Consider the following 16,796-nt stretch of genomic DNA (forward strand, 5'->3'; position numbering starts at 1 on the left):
GCACAGGTCCAGACACTGGGGCCACTCCCACAGCCTGGGAGGACGCTGACTCCAGGTGGGCTCAGCACAGCACGCTCTCCTCTCTAGCACAAGCTTTCTGCCGTAGCTAAAATTGGCTCCCACAGGCTCCTGCCATCACCAAAGTCATTCGTACAACATGTTCTGCCACCACAGGCTCTTCCCAAACTCCCACTCAAAAACCCCCATACTGTGTGTTATGGGCCCCACAGCTCCCACTCCCTCACACACTTGTCTTTTGACCCAGTGATTAAACAGAGAAAAGAAAGTAGTTCAGGATGACCAAAGTAATTTTTTTTCTTTGCCAAATTTTAAAGCCCCGGTAATAATCTGGGGCTGAATGAAACATTTTGTTTGGGCTGAAGTGAAGCTTTCACTTTGTTTGTAGGTGGCTTCCCCCCCACACTGAAAAAAAAAACCTAGAAAAAATTCAAAATGAAATGTCATCTTGAAACAGATGGCTGAAAGGTTTCATTTTGAAAATGTCAAAATCAAACTTTTCAGTGTTTCACTTTTTTTTCCCCAGCCAAAGCCACTTGCTAAATACAACCTGAATTCGTGAGCTGAGTCTGTTGACTGAAACCTGAATTTTTTTGGTGCATAAGCTGTTCCCTCAGAGCCTTTTTTTGCAGTCCTGCGCACGCACCCCGCGCTGTGACCCCACTGCAGCTGGGGGACGCACATGGAGACAACAAGAGCAGCAACCTGGAGCACGTCCTTCTCCGGGGAAGTGTCCCAGGAAAGGAAAGCGAAAGCCCAGGACTTACCGTGGCAGCAGCCCTCTGCAGCTCCGCTGTGGGGGCTGGCGGGGGATCCCGTGCAGCGGGGGCAGAGCCGGGTGCTGCGGCCCCGGGCGCGAGGGACAGGGTGGTCCTGCCTGTCTCATGGGACCCAGCGCGGAGCAGGGGGCACCTGGCTCAGCCCCAGACACACAGCCCTGCAAGACAGGAGGAAGGGGACAGTGTGAAGAGGCGCCGAGGGATCTGCCCTCTCCAGGAGGGACTGCTCATTCCCACTGCTGGCCATCGCTCCCTGCAGGGAGCCCATCCCGTGGCAGAATGGGCTTTGCTCACCTTGCTCCAGGAGCAATGATGGCCATCCCAAAACTGGTCAAAACCAGATCCCAGGGCTGAGGTCTAACTACCAGGTTGGTGCTGATCAGATCTTACCAACAGCAAATCCCACGGCCTCTCTCCCATGCCCTGGGTGCCAGTCCCCACAACTGCCTTCTGCCAGCACCACTGCCAGGTGACTCCATCCCCACACACATTGTCTGGGTGACAATGTGATAATGGAGAGCAACCACACACAAGGCTCTCACTCTCAGCAAGCAGGAATCAGGTTTTGATTGCCAAGTTCAACAGTCCAAGAGTTTTCAAGCACATTACAACACCTCTAAATTCCACCTTGAATTTGGGGCCTCAACACACAGAAGGGGAATGGAAGTATTTAAATCTGCTTTACATTTGCTATTGATGCCCAAAGAGTGACAGGATTCCCAGGATACACAGGCAGAAGCACAACAGGCCAGATTCAGGAGGGTGCTCTCAAAAAAAACACCCCAAAGAGTTAATGCAATACAAAATCACAGTTATAAAAATCTGGTTTATGCTCCACAAGAAGCTGGATAAGAAAATCACATGCCACAAAACCCTATGAAAGCAGGAATAGACACCTAAATCCAAAATCCAGCAGAGCTCAGGTTAGAAACTTGTAGGTTCATTCTCTTTTCCCTTTCACCTCTGGTTCAGCTCAGGGGCAGCAGCAGAGATGCAGCAGGACCGTCACCCTTGCAGCATGATCACAAACCACAAAATGCCAAGGCTGGTGTCAGAAAACCTGTTTGTAGGAGATCACCAGCCTGATAGCTCCCTGAAAGAGGATTAGATGGAGCTTAGACTAAGCATCTCAACAGTATCAACCCATAAGATGCTCAGCCGTTGCCACTGCTAAGGTAACATGGAGACAGATTTATCCACTGAGAGAGAATCTTACTTCTGAGAGCCTCTCTCATCACGGAGAGGGGAATTTGCTGGGTCCTTGGCTCTGTGTCCACAGGGGCAGGGCAGGCAGGAGCCTGCTGGATGGACTCACATGGAACAAGATGCAGACTGGCTCCAAACTCAAACCTCCTCCCAAGTTCAGGGGGCAGCAATCGGAAATTAAGCCCATCTGTTCCTAAAACATTGCACTAGAGGTAAGGAGGATGAGAATCTGAGCTCCAAAGAAACTAAAAGCATAGAGAGACAGAGCTGCCTGTCAGGGGAGGGATGCTCTGTCTTGGGCTCACCACTGCAATGAGTTTGGGCATCTCAGCCCAGGCCTCAAATAAATCTCTTGAGCAAGGGAGGTACTGCCAGCACCATGTGGGTTCCCTACACTAGCCCACCCTGGGAAAGGGAGAGATGAGGCAGCTGAAGTACCCCAAATCTCATGAAAAAACTGCAAACAAGGGCAGAATAGATTACACATTAGGAAGGAATCCTTCCCTGTGAGAGTGGGGAGGCCCTGGCACAGGTTGCCCAGAGCAGCTGTGGCTGCCCCATCCCTGGAAGTGCCCAAGGCCAGGTTGCACAGGGCTTGGAATGACCTGATCTAGTGGAAGGCGTCCCTGCCCACAGCACAGAGTTGGGACAAGGTGGCCTTGAAGGTCCCTTCCAACCCAAAACATTCTGTGATTCCATGGCAGGCACCAGGGATAGAAGGAGCCAGCCACCACAGCCAAACCAACCAGCAACAATTCCAGCCTGGAAAACTGGCCTTGTCAAATGGCATGGTTTCACAAAGAGTATCAAGTAATCCATCAGCATCAAAGAAGCCAGGGTTTATGTGTTTGAAAGGAAACATTGCCTTTTTTTCCCCCCCTCTCTCTGAGCCCAGTTTTAAGTCTCCTCATTTCTTTTCTACCCCAATCTAAACCAACTCTGCTGTCAAGCCCTTGCATTTCTCCCACAGTCACTCAATTTCAAACCAAACCTCCACGTTTTCCTCTTCTCCCTTGAAATAATGATGCTAAACCAGGAAACACTGTTTTGCCCAGTTCCTGCTAAAAGCCAGGACAGCAGGGTGTTGGCTGGGAGCAGAGGCACGGGAAGTAGCAGCCAGGTGGGATTCGGAAGTGCTGCCTCCAAAGCACCTCTTGGTTCCAGGATGTTCAAAAACCAATTTTTTGCAGATTCTTTATCCCTGAGAGATGGAAATAACAAGGGAGCAGAATTGGATCAGGCATGTGGAGACAGACGGATATTTAAGAACCAATCCTGAGCACCACTCGGGTTACCCAGGGTCAGGGCAGCAAAAGAGGCAAGCGATGATTCCTCCAGCATCAGGAACAGGGCAGGAGTACCCGGTCCTTCATGCTTCAAGTAGCAAAAACTCAGATTTAGTAAAGAGTATTTATGAGTATTGAGGGGGGGAAAAAAAAAAATCCATGCCACAGGGAATAACAAGGTTTTCTTGTGGCTGGTAGCTGAACAGAATAAATCTATCCACTGGGTATAAATTGTTGAAGCAAAAAATCCCTCTCAACTGGAATATTTTGCAAGAAAAATAGCAACAAAAAAGGAAAGGGAACTCTGAACCCTCATCATTTCTCTCCTCAAGATCAGAGCTATTATCTTGTTTTGTGAAGGAGAAAAAAACCACCTTTCACCACGAAGTTTAGCCAAAAGAATTGAAACATTTAGGATGTGAGTGCATTACTGCCTGGACTGACCTGCCCAGCTGGACTAGACTAAATCTCTCTATTTTACAGGGAATTATCTTTCAAAAGCAAGTGGTGGGGAGGCACCCAGGGTAAAGGAGACATCAGCCCTTGGGACTACAGCAGTCAAGGAGAGCGCTGTGTGTCAGAGCGCAGGATCTAGAGCCTCTCTGGTTATGATGCAGAGGCTGTGCTAAGGTTGCTGCTTTAGTGCACTGCAGGCACTAAATTAAGGGGACATTTACAACCCACAATGCAGAGAAGCAGCTGCTAAAGGTGGCCATGGTGAGTGACTTCACCTCTGGGTGAAAAGCTCTTTGAAAGAAATCTCAGCCACAAGGAATCAAGATGGGAAAACAAGTCCTTCCTCTCACCACCCTGCCAGGCAATGCCACGACATCTCTGGGCACCTGGGGCAAGTGAGGACCAGGAGTAGCCTGCTCTGCTCAGTGCCAGTCAGGGTCTGAGACTGCCCTGTTTGGAGGGGATGCAAAGCCCACAAAATACTGAAGAGCTTGGCCCAATCAGCAGCATTCTCATGTGACAAACTGCACCATCACCACCAGGACAGCACTCCGAGGGATCTGCTCCCCAGATATACTCCCAGACCAATCCCTGCCCAGATTCTGCATGACACAGATCAAGAAGGCAGCTGCCTACAGCATCAAGCAGTTTCTGGTGGCAAAACAAGTCCTAGTGCCTGCTCGGCCTTTTTCATTGCACTTGATGGCCAAGCAGGCTGGGGCTGCCAAAAAGGGGGTGACACATGGTGACAGCTCCTGTGGCTCCTCCTGGGAGCAGACAGCACTGCTCCCTCCCTCCCTCCCTCCCACACCCCATGCCAAGCCCAGCTCACCAGGACTTTCCACCTAGCACTGCTCCTTCCTCCTCCTTCCTCGGCAAGAATAGCCAATTTCAGCACAGGCCAAAACCCAGTGTGCTGCCATAGATGAGCCTGCCCTGCCCCGTGCTTCCCCTCCTCCGTGGTCCTGTGGAAGTACCCAGCTTGTTTCCTGATGAAAGTCACCAGGAGCTTTCCCTTGCAGGTCCAGGGATGTACTGTACTGTGCTCAGCCATGCAGGGAAGGGGATGGCTCTTGGTGGGAGCTGGCACAGACCTATTCCTGCCCAAGGCACAGGGCCCAGAGGCAGCCACCTCCTGGAAGAGGCCAAGGGAAGGGGAAGCAGAGGAAGAGCAGAGATGATCTGACAGACATGCAGGCAAGATGAGGAGAAAAGGATTCGCTGAGAGTGGATCTCAAGGTCCCAGCACATACCTTGGCTTGTGTTGAGAATTTCACACGCTGCATTGTGAGCTCAGCTGTGGAGGGGCTGCAACTGGGAGCACTTCTAATCAAGCAGAGGAGGCAGCAGCAAAGGGTGGGAGCACACCCCTAAACACAGCTAGGGCACTGCAGGGTGCTGGGCTCCAGGGAGATTGGCCCACTGGAAAGCACAACTGGCATCATGCTGACAACCCTGCAGCTTACAGACCTCTTTGAGAAAGTTAACTGAATGAATTTACACCTAAATCCCTCCAAATGCTGGGTGTTTCCTGCCTGTAGGGATTTATTTATTTTATAGCCACTATATCTACCTCCTGTTTGCTTGGAGAGTGTTGCTCTCCGTGTGTTGGAGAGATCTGAACTTTTAGTCACTGGGACCAGCCCAGCCCAGGCCGTGCCCATGATCCTTTGTGCAAATGGGCAGTGAGACCCCATGCAGGCCCAGGAACTCTGGGAGCACCTCTTAAAGGGATTGCTTCAAACACCGCTGCTAGATGGGAACCTCATGGAGACTTCTGCTGCCTGCCAGCAGAGCCAAGACCCTGCAGCTCCCATGTCTTTGGGAACCACGCACCTGAGCACACTCAGAGTTGCTACACTTGACAAAGGAATCAGCCAGGGACAAGTTTTGGCTTCTGTTGCAGAGCAGGTCAGACCAGAGTCATACATCTACTCTTCTGGCCTTTAAATGTGCAACTGGTAGAATTCTGAGGTCTTGAACTCCTCTGATAGATGAGCCCTGAGCCTGGAGGGCTGCCCAGAGCAAGGGATCCTGCCATCTCAACCCAAAGCCTCCAGGTGAGCACGTCACAGGGTGAGCATCCGATGAGCCACAGCGAAGCCAAAGTCACAGCCAAGGCCAGTTACAGGAATAGAATTGGCTCAGACTGAGCAAACGTAACTTTCCATCACTTTGCAATCAGCCATCCATCCTGGAGGCCAGCTGGCTGCCATGTCAGAGCACCTCCCATCCATTTCAGCTGTCCTGAGAATGCCGATGCTTCACAAGACTAGCTCAAGGAGGCTTGGGAGAGTTATTATCCAAAGCCAGGTGGCTGGATTTGACCCAAATCTTAGGCAAGTGATTAGAATGATTGGCATTTTTTTGGAAAGCAAACTGCTGTGCTGTACCTGCCATCCATCTTCAGAAAACTATTAACTGCACGATCACCAAACCAGGCACACCTGTAAGGCTACAAAAGCCCTTGCAGGCTGATGAGGCTCATCCTCACCTGCAGCTCTGGGACCAGCCACCCCTGTAGGCTCCAAAAATGGGGTGCTTTGGCCAAGATGCTCTCCTTGAGCATCATGGTACCACGCCCAGACAGCTCTGGCTGCAGGATCAGGGATGGGATACTGAGTCATGGGGATGAGTGTTGAATTGCTGGACTGGGATGACTTTCACCCTGTGGGTGATGTGATGAGTCTATTCTGGCTGGGAACAGATTGTCACAAAACTGCCTCTGCTGAAGATCTGGAGTCAGGTCTTATCCAGGCCCCTCTGCTGCAATGGGACACTGCAACACCACCAGCCAGCAAGTATCATTCTCCCCCTCTGACTACATATGCCAAGAATAGGCTATTTTCTTTCAGAGCAAAGGACACTAACAGCAGCAGCAACATTTCCAGGTGAGCAGAGCACAAGAGCAGCTACTGAATGACACCAACCAGATCCTAGCCTCTGCCCAGGGCAGCCCCCAACCTCACCATCTCCCACATCCCCTGCTAATGCTGTCCCCACACCAAGGCAAGGTCAGGAGCAGGGAATGCTGCTCCCAGGCACACTGGGATGTCAGCTCACCTTTCCTGCATGCCAGGGCAGGGGGACTACCCACTCACTTCTGGTTCAACACTAGAACCCCAAACTCAGCTGTTTCAGGTTTGAAACCTGAACCCAACCCCAAATAAGGGGTTATTATTACAAAATAAGGGAATGAAGAGAACAACAAGCCATGTGCAAAGAATCAGAACAGATCCAGCACCCCCCAACCTACTAGTTGCAGTTTGAACCTTATTGCCCCAAGGACTGGCAAGCCAGGCCTTACAGACTGGGGACACTGTGTGGACTCAGAATTATTTTGCATGTCCTTGTCCCTGGAGAGTCCATTACCTAGGAACCCCTGAGAAACTAAGGGAGGTCATACAGTTTTATGTCCAACCCATGCCAAACGCTCAGCTGGGGCACCAGCACAGGAGCTGCCAAACTTGCTGCACCAAGAAGTTGACCTGTGCTTAGATAGGGATCCCAAGCAGGGTAAAATCTGCATTTAATACCTATTATCCTAACATCTCCCCATCTGTCCACATCCCTCACATGCCTGTAACTGCAGCATGCCAGGGCTGCCTCATATCAATGGCACTCTAATTTCATCATTCCCAACTTATTTAGAGCAATTAGGAGGCAATGAGCACACGCCAGGGGCCAGGATGCACTTGAATAGCATCCAAGGGTTACCGCAGTATCACAGGAGACTTTCAGATGGAATTATCAGCCTGAAAAAAAACTTAAATAAAAAGGAAGGCAGTCCCCAGAGGAAGGATAAGGTTCTTCTTGGTCCTATAGGTCCCTTTTTAATTTGAAATCAACTGACAATTATGAAGAAGTGATAGTCCTCATTTAATTAGTGAAGAGATGGCATCTCAGGTTGGAAGACAGAGATAGATGCTTTGCCTGGGCAACTGGCTGAAGAAAGGACCAGGGGAGTAAGGCAGGGATCCCTGCAAGGGCAATTGCCTAATCCCACCTCCGGCAAGCAGGTTTTGCTGCTGACTTCCCTGGGAGAAAAGGTAAAAAACTGAGCCATTTTGGAAACTCTGGTCAGAAAGGCGAGGCAAAAAGTGAGCTACTTCTCCCTAGTGATTTCTGCTGGGTGATGGGAGCAACGCATAAAGCCAGTGCCACCAAGCAAACTACCAAAAAAAGCCATCCAGCCTGCAGCCCAGCTTCCCAGCAGCCCCATTTCGTGGAAGGCAGGTGAGGTGCCAAAGGAGGGGACAGCTCCTCACTTCTGATTTAGCCACATGCCCACACTCCTCCCGCACTTAAATGCCTGCCTGTGTGAGGAAAGCAATGGCCTATTTTTTTCTGAGCAGCTCAGTACAGCCTCCACCTCAGAGCACAGCACGCACAGGTCCTATTTAGGATGCTTCAGACACATCCGGAGGGACTCTGGGAACAATCTGTGGAAAGAGAAGACTGAGTGGGCAACCTGAGTCACTTCATTGCTTACAGAAGTGTACACAAGCATCTTCCATTTGAGCAAAGCCCAGCACAGCTCCGTTGGCTCTGGGGACCAGAGGGAAGTGCATCTTCTCCAGCACACTCCACCGATGCAGAATGACTGCACACCACCTTTCTCATCCAGGCTTACAGAAAGAAGGATCATCCCCCCACAGCTACGATCCAAACCTCTGATCCTGGCAATTCCTCTGCAGCACCAGAGGAGCCGGGAGCTGCTCTAATCTGCTCTGATGGGTGAGGTCTGCAGAGGAGATTAGCTTCCTCCCAAGGAGGGAAGAAGCAGCACACGGCACGTGAGGGGAGAGATGCAGTGCACATGCCCTGGAGGGATATTTTTACAGCTGGCTGCAAAACTCAGCTCTGAACCCCTTGCCAAAGAGCCTGACTCATGCAGACAAATCAACACCATCCACTGCACGTGGGGAGAAGGAAGAGATAAGCACAGGAGTTAACTGGAGAGCCCAGTCTACAGACAAAACCCAGCCTTCACCTTGAGTCCTATCCTCAAGGAAGTTACTTTAAGCTGTCAAACAAGGGCCTGTGCAGAGGCCCCATAAACTGGGGCTGAGAAGGACTGTGCTGAGGCAAAGCCATGCCCTGCCCCTCACATTACTTTTCCTCATCAGTGCTGGTAAATGGTGCTGTTTGGGCCCTGAAAGCTCAAAGCCTCTGCTCATCTACCCAGAGGCACAGCCCAGGTCACACCTGCGTGCTCATCCTTCCAATGAAAGTCTATCCAGGGCAGGAGAGCAGCGATGGGCCCCCTTCCTCATCTCACTTTTCTGTTCAGGCTGGTTCTCAACAGCACCACACAATGTCAGCTCTGTGGTGTCTGCCTGCTTGGACACCTTGAGTCAGCTCAGAGGGAAGCCCTTCTCATTACCGCTGCAAGCTGCCAAAGGCTCCTGCTTCTGCCCTGCGGTGACCAGCAACACTCCAACCTCTCTCCATTCATTTCCCATGGGATAAAAGCCACAAAGTGACATCCAGCACAGGCAATATCTCCCAGGACTACTGATGGTGTCAGCAACCACGTGCACAGCAGCTCCCTGGGGCAGAAGGCAAGGGAGCTCATGGGAATCCATGGAAAGTGCGAAAATATGAACTGCTAATAAGATGTACTTTCAAATATCACCACGTTATGATCTATTGATCTCACACTAGAAACTTGACTTTTTCTGTATAACATTAATTTAGGTCACTTGCACATTCTGGGAACAGCAGATTGAATGAGTGCCATTACACTAAAATTAGGTATTGCTGTTATTAAGTGCCAGGGGCCCAAATTGTCGAGGTGCTGAGGAGCCAATCCAGAATAACAGCAGCTCTACAACCCACAGGGGGCACCCATCCACATGGGAGCTCCAGCACCCCAGTGCTGTGGTGTGGGACATGGCCACAAGGCTCACCACAGAACAGGCTCTGTCCTTAGGGTAGCAGCCCTGCCCAGGAACAGCCTACAAGATGGGCACAGCTAGGAACAAGAGCCAAAGTCCTGCCCTGAATCACGGGAATGCCAGCCAAGGCAGAGTTTCCAACCCCATCCAACACACAGCTAAGGCCTGATGACACCTCCTAGGCTGACTAAGGCCCTAAAGAACACCTGCAGCTCGTCACAAAGGTGATCTGAAACCTAAGAGCCCGATTTTGGTAGGAACTCTAGAAACAAGTTGTCTAGCAGAGGGTTTTCACAAAAGCTGAAAAGGCTCCAATGGGACTTTGGCCAAATATTTTGCTCCCTTTTAAAACAGGGCCAATCCACAGTCATTTCTAATGATCCTACTGCCTGTTTTTCAGAGTGCTCACACAGATAACTTGCCACCTTTAGACCACTATATCATGGCTGAGAGCATCAAGTGGGGAAGATGATGGGCTTGGAGAGGAAGAACATCCTTCCTTTGCTCCACTTGAGCTGCCTGTGGGTGTGCCAGAGCTCTCTGAACAGCATTACATTAGTGCTGCACAAAAGCAATAAAGCCCTAAAACACCCCATTACATATTTACTGAACTACACATCACACAGACTGTCCCCAGGACACCACACGAACACTTGGAATAACAAAGCCAAGGGCTGTAAAAAGCACCAGGCTGGGCAGACATCTACAGTGCCCACAGCTGGGGTCAGGGCACATACAGGAGCTGGGCACACAGGAACACAGCTGTGGGGAGCCCACAGAATAACCCAACCATCACATCTAACCAAAAAAAAGCAGCATAAAGCACTGTCTCCTCTGCCAGAAACTTGCCCAAGTCCCAATTGCTGGGCACAGAGTCTGCAGAAGAATCAGCATCCAGGGTGAGACCTGCTGCTGTGCCAGTGCCCAGCCCTGGCTGCTGCCTGCCTGGCACCAACATGCACTTTCCCCCTGCTGCTGTGGTTTCACACCCAGAACTTAAATTTTTACTGTTAAGCTCAATGAATTGTCATTTCCAAATGCCTCCTGTCCACAGAAAAGTGAGCTGCGCAAAGCGCTGTTTGGTATTTCCCGGTAACCAACACTGGGGCAACCATGTTGCATTGTCATGACAATTTTGGTGGGGTGAAATGGCATGATGGGTTTTAAAAGACCTTTTTCTCCCTCTGCTCCCAGCACCTGGCAGGCTGACAGCATGCTTCCATAGGCAGGCATATGGCAAGATCACTGGCCCTACTCTGCCACCACAAAGGCCATCGGATGCACCTTGGCTGGAGAGGTCAGGTCCCCACCAGCTGGTGGCCGGTGGCAGAGGACAAGCTAACAGATGTGCTGCGATGGAGCTGAGGACTACAAGGGGTCAGAGACAGAAAGGGGGGACTCCCCTCTGTGCTAACACTGGAGAAATAGAGTCAGTTTGGGAACTTTTGGATGCATGCTCCCCCACCCCCCCTTACGGCACAGGTTTACTAAATCAGCACACTTTGCATGAGAGCTTTGCCCTTGTTAGCAAGTAGGAGGGGCACAGGAAAGCCACAGCTAACTTGGAATGCACTCTCAGCTGCTGGCAATTAGGGATGCACCCACAGCCCCCTGCACTCAGCAGCACCAAGTACTCTCCAGCAGGTCTGTGGTCCCTGCCTGTGACACCTGGGGCACAGATCCAGAGCACAGCACTGAAATAACCTCAAACAGGCCCCTGTCCGCCCAGCTCCCTGCTGCTGCAATCGTGGCAAGAACCTGCCAGCAGAGTCAGAGAACACCCTGACCACAGGCTCGCCTCTCCCTCCACAGAGATGAAAGCAAAGCCCATATTCTGAAGGCTCCTTCTGGACAAGGATTTCTCCAACGCTGCTTTCAGAGGTGCAGCCAATGTGCCAACCCACAGAGGTCCTGGCACACTGCAAAGCTCAGCCCTGCCCCAAGAGCACATGTAGTGCAACCAGCACCCAGCTGTGAGCCCACAGCCCCTGCACTCAGGCACGCAGCCAGAGATGCAACACCCGAGAAGTTTTGTGAGTTACTGTGTCCCCACCAAATAGCTCTGACCTTTTCAATATTCCATATTTTTATTGGCTGCCCATTTTCCCCCAATCCCCACAGGCTCATTAGACAGCGAGCAGCTCCGAAAGCAGCTCTGCAGCCAATGCTGTCACACAACACTGAAAAGGTCAAAGACCTCTCCAGAGGGTGCTTAGCACAGGATAAGAACACTCCTCAGCCAACACAAGCGACAGACCAGGACCTGCTGCCCAGGGGCCGTCCAGAAGCAGAGCTCCTGCTGCGGGGTCCCTAGGGCAGCAGGGTCCTGCACCACACCCATCCTTGCTCCCAAACACACCAGCTGGTGCTGCAAGAGGACCTGCCCAGCCTGGTACAGATCCTCCAATAAAAACCTCGTATCCCAGGGAAGCACAAGCCAGGGCTGTGCTCCTACAGCAGAGAGACCAGAGCAGGGGGGAAAGCTGCAGAAATGGCCCTGACTGGTGCCACAGAAAGCCCTAAGACTGCTCCTTAGGTAGGGGAAAGGACCGAGATCATGGCCCAGAGCCTCTGGCACACACACACAGGACAGAGAAAGCAACTACCCAAGGTGATTATCAGCCATCTTTAGCAGATATAGGAGGAGACTTCGAGTCCAGGCCTCCCTCAAGGCCATCAGGGGAGTGAAAGGAAAAACCAGCCCTGCTAGCAGGCTGCAGGGCCGAGCAAGCACAGCATACAGCAGCAGGGACAGCACAGCTGCTTCCCTCACAGCCTTTTCATCAACTCCTGTCCAGCAAAGCCATCTTACACAAAATAAAGCATGACTCCCTCTCTGTATAATACTGACACTCCCTCTGCCTGCTCCCAAGGCAATGGGGAGCCCCAGGAGTTAACCCTTCTCACAAAGAGGGGCTTCAATAGCAGCAGCTCCCCTACTACGGGGTCAAAACTCACCGGGTGGCTTCAGAAATGTGTCCCCTGGAGCATGAGGGTGCAGCACTGGCTGGCTGTCCTTTCAGGGACGGCAGGCCAGGAGCAGACCGTGCCCTCCCGGACAGGGCACATACCCATGGGTCCATTAACAGCAACAAACGAGGCCCCAAAAATCCACAGGCTGGAGCCCAAGAAGACACATCCACCCCCGCTAAAGTTCTGAAAAAGTAGTGGGGGAGGAAGGAGTGGAAGGCAGCCCTGAGGTTAAATAGGGCTCTGAGCAGGGGTGGGGGCAGCTCCAGGTGCAGGTGGTTGGGGCAGTTCCAGGTGTGGGTGATCAGGGCCATTAGGGCAACAACAGCTGTAAACAATTAGCTTGACTCGTTGCAGCTGAGCTCTCAGTGTCCTGAGCTTCTTTGTCAACAGCAAAACGCGCCCAAAAAATACCCCGACCCAGAGGTAGAAATAATAAAAGACAAATAAAGAAGCAACAGCCAGAAACACTCTAGGAGAGAGAGCAGGAGAAGGAAGCAGAGCCGCCCAGTGGGGGCAAGGGTGGGGGAAGCTCTGGGGATGAATACCAGGGGCTAACACTGCAACAGCTCCTTCCCGAGAAAGGGAGCGTATCACTGCTCTGGCAACACGTACTCAGATTTTTCTAAAATAATGTTAGATTTTTTCTTTTTAAAAAATGGATCTGGGCAAAGGAATGCCTTGATATTAGTGACAGATGGGATGGAAAAAATTTTGTTTGGAAAAAAAAAATCTTCATTTGAGTCACACGTATGCCGAAAGGAAAAAAACTTAACCCCTCCGGGCCCCCTGCAGGGATGAGCTGCATCATACCAGCAAAGAGCCAAATCCTGACTAGCTTCAGGGACGGACCCCTGCCCTTCAGGTCACTAGAGTCCACAGCTGGAAGGAGCAGAAATAAGTCTGCCCTACAAAAAAGGTGGTTTTCTTCCTCGCTGGAAAATGGTGAAGGCAAATGGGCATTCAGCCCTCCCTGTCACACCAGACGGCTTTGCTTGGGACAGTTGTCATCCCGCAGCTGTGGCGGTGGCACGTCCCAGGAGTCACATCGTCACCTTCTTGGCTCCACTTGGCCAAGCGCAGCCCTCAGTGCAGGGAGCACAGTGGAGCCCCGAGAGCATCCAGCACGTGTTATCAGCGAGAGCTTTGCTCATGCTGCAGACAGCAGGAGCTTCAGAGAGGAGTCCTGGGGGAGATGGGCTTTACCTTGGGAAGCACTACAACATGAGGAGCTGTGCTTGCCCAGGGAAGGCGTGGAGAAGGGAGGAGTGAGGGGCAGGGGGTGGGCCAAGATAAGGAGCGGCGCAGGAGAGGGAATTACAAAGTATTTGCCCTTGTGGCGGAAACGGCTGGAGATGATCTCCCACTGCTCCTGTTTTGACAGCGCAAACGCACTTGCTCGCACAATATCTCAGTCTCGTTAAAGGTAATTACAGTTCTTCCTGTGTAATGAGATGGTTTTTAAAGGCCATTCAAAAGAAATTTTCTATAATGAGGTTAAGGGTTTTATGGTGTTATACATCAAGGGAGCTGGTAATTGGTCGGATCCAGGCAGCATCCTGAAGCAGGGAGATAGGAGGTTGTGTGAATAATAGACTAGCATGGAGTGCAGAGTCTCCAAAATGTTTTGGTTCTGCAGAGGAGGAAGAATAAAAGTGAAAGAATGAGGAAAGAAAAGAGAGAAAGGAAAAGGCAGAGAGTTGGATGTTTCTGGCTCCTGCGGGACTACAGCGGCTTCTTCCATCTTGCTCTGAGTGGGTTTTGAGGAGTTCATGAGTGAAGAAGGCGCAGTGTGTGTGTTCCTGGCTGGGAAATACTGCTCTGCTGGTTGGTACAGGGTGGCAGCCAGCTCGGTCCCAGGCAGGCAGGGCCCACCTGCACGAGCGGGCATGGCTGTGAGATCTGGTTGATGCAGACTTGCAGCCACCCCCCACCCGCTCCATCTGGAGGGAGGGAGAGCAGAAGGCTGTGACCATGCAGGGATGTCCCCGCTGCACACAGAACATGGCTGAGGTGGGCACAATGCCTTGTGGGGGGGTGTAGCTCCTGCCTCTTACTTCCCCCAGACAAACTCCTGGTCACTCCCTCAACCTGTGCAGGAAAAATCCCCAGCAGACCTGCCTCCCAGCCCTCAGATCAAAGCCTTTCCCTGCTGGATTGCTCCTTGGTTATTATTGCTGTTGCTGCAGCTTCCGCTCCCTCCTGTCTCCTCTGTTCTTCCAGGGCCTCCGAGCAGCGGGATCATTATTCCAGGGCGTTTAGCAGCAGCTCCCCAGCGTAGCTGCTGAAGGCCTGCAGCATTTCTCCATATTTAGAAGCAGCTGATGGTGGCTCAGACACTGCTGTAGGTAAACAACAGGGAGCTGAGCTGGAAGAGTGGCTATTTTGGTGCCACCCCCAGCCCAAGAGTCCCAGGCAATAGCAACTCCATAGCAAAGCTTCTTCCCTTGGGATCTTTGTCCCACTTGTTCAGCTGGAGTGGCATCAGAGAGACAAGTACCTGAACTCCGGGCAGCTTGAGTGCTCCTCTGATTGAAAAATCAGCCTGTAGACGTGTGGAGGTTCACCCACCATTTGTGCTGGTGACACTGGAGTGGTCGGACAAGTGTGCTGGAGATAGCAGGGGAGGATGCTCTTCACATCACTGCCACCTTCTCTGGGAGGACTGCTGGTTAGGGGGTCATGACTGAACCCCAGCTTCCCCTCAAACCTAAATGTGCTGTCCTGCACAGCTGAACTCCTGTGAACTTCACAAGGTATTTGAGTAGGGTTTTGTTTGTTTTAGTTTTCGCAAGGGTTACCTGCCCATACACCCACTGTAAAGTCCATAACTTGGCCATAGCCGGGCCGAAACTCTTGACTGTGATCTCATGTCACAGTGGGGCAGTGGAATTGACTTCCCAAGGCATGGACTGACTCCAGGATGTGTGGTGCTGGAGCTGAAGGCCTTTGAAAACGTGGCACAGCTGGAGGTAAGAATTTGCGGGCAAATCCTGCAACATCCTGAGCAGATGCAACTTCGCAGTGCTGCACTGTGGCTGGAGGAACTGCCCTGGGACTCAGACCCCTAATCTGGATCTGTGGTCTTAGTCCAGTCTGAACTTCCCAGTGCTTTTTTGCCGCTATCTACTACTGTAAATGGCACAAAAACTGCTGGCCCCTCAGGAAACAGTTTTTAATGGCTGGAACTCCCACCTCCTGCTTGGCTGAGGCCACCGGCAGAGGCTGGAGCAGGAGAACCCCTGATGACCTCGTCAGCAGACACGGTGGAGGGTGTGTAAGGAAGGCCCACATCCCATTTCCAAAGTGAAAGTCCCATGTTTGAGCACCTGCAAACTCCATCTGGGAAACAAGAGCAGGAAACATCTCCCGGGCCCTTGGTTTCAAACCACAATAAAGTGCATTTTGCAGATGCCACCAGTCGTGGGTAACATTCATTACTCGCCTTACTCTGCCTGAGGAGTTGCATTTAATATCCTGCCTATTTATGTTTTTTAAAGACCAATTAAATATTAAAAGCATTTATCAAGGTTTAACGCTGCAGTGAGTCCAACAGCATGGATGCCAGTGATGCCAGTGCTTGTGGTTTCTGTGGGGAGCAGCAAGCGGAGTCATGGAGCTGCTCTGCTCCAGGGCAGGGACACAGGTGGCCCAGGGGGACTCAGTGGGGGGACACTGGCACCCTTTTCAGCTCCACGTCTCTGGAGAGAGCTGGAAAAGTCCAAGAAATGCCCATTCTCAGGATGCATCCCCACCCAGGGTCTAAAGCTCCTTGTCATGTACCAAAATGATCCTCCACTCTGCCCTGGAAACCTGAAATCACAGTAGCTGGTTTGGGAATTTGTCAGCTCACTGTGTTTTCAGCAGTAAATACCAGTTTGTTGAAATTCAAAGCAAGGATCAATTGTGACAAATTACCCACTTCACAAAAATCCTGGAAAAAGGCTCAGAAAGTCAAAATGTCCCATTTTTGACACATTTAAAATAAGAAAAGAATCAATTTTTAGGTTAATAAATCTAAGGTAATTTATAGTTTGCAAAAAAGAACTAGAAACGAAAAGCAACTATCAAAATGTTTTGAAAGCATATAAAAAAATCCTTATTGAGTGGAATCAAAAGGGAGGTTTTCAAGATTTTTTTTTCCGTCTTTTACTGCTATTGGAATTTTTCATCTCTGCCGC

General features: G+C 51.2%; 1 protein-coding gene across 3 annotated transcripts in view; it reads right to left on the minus strand.

The window, feature by feature from the left end:
- The window catches only part of LINGO1 (leucine rich repeat and Ig domain containing 1), a 154,432-nt gene that overhangs the window by 62,575 nt on the left and 75,061 nt on the right, over positions 1-16,796 (minus strand). The window contains exon 1 of one of the 3 annotated variants that reach the window (XM_032122794.1): positions 786-899. The exons of the other annotated variants lie outside the window; for them this stretch is intronic. The gene's annotated coding sequence lies outside the window, so the exon portion shown is untranslated. Of the gene's footprint in view, positions 1-785; positions 900-16,796 lie in introns of those variants that run through there. 3 annotated transcript variants of the gene reach the window in all.

Source organism: Corvus moneduloides, chromosome 13 (assembly GCF_009650955.1).
Source record: "Corvus moneduloides isolate bCorMon1 chromosome 13, bCorMon1.pri, whole genome shotgun sequence".
Classification (NCBI taxonomy): Eukaryota; Metazoa; Chordata; class Aves; order Passeriformes; family Corvidae; genus Corvus; species Corvus moneduloides.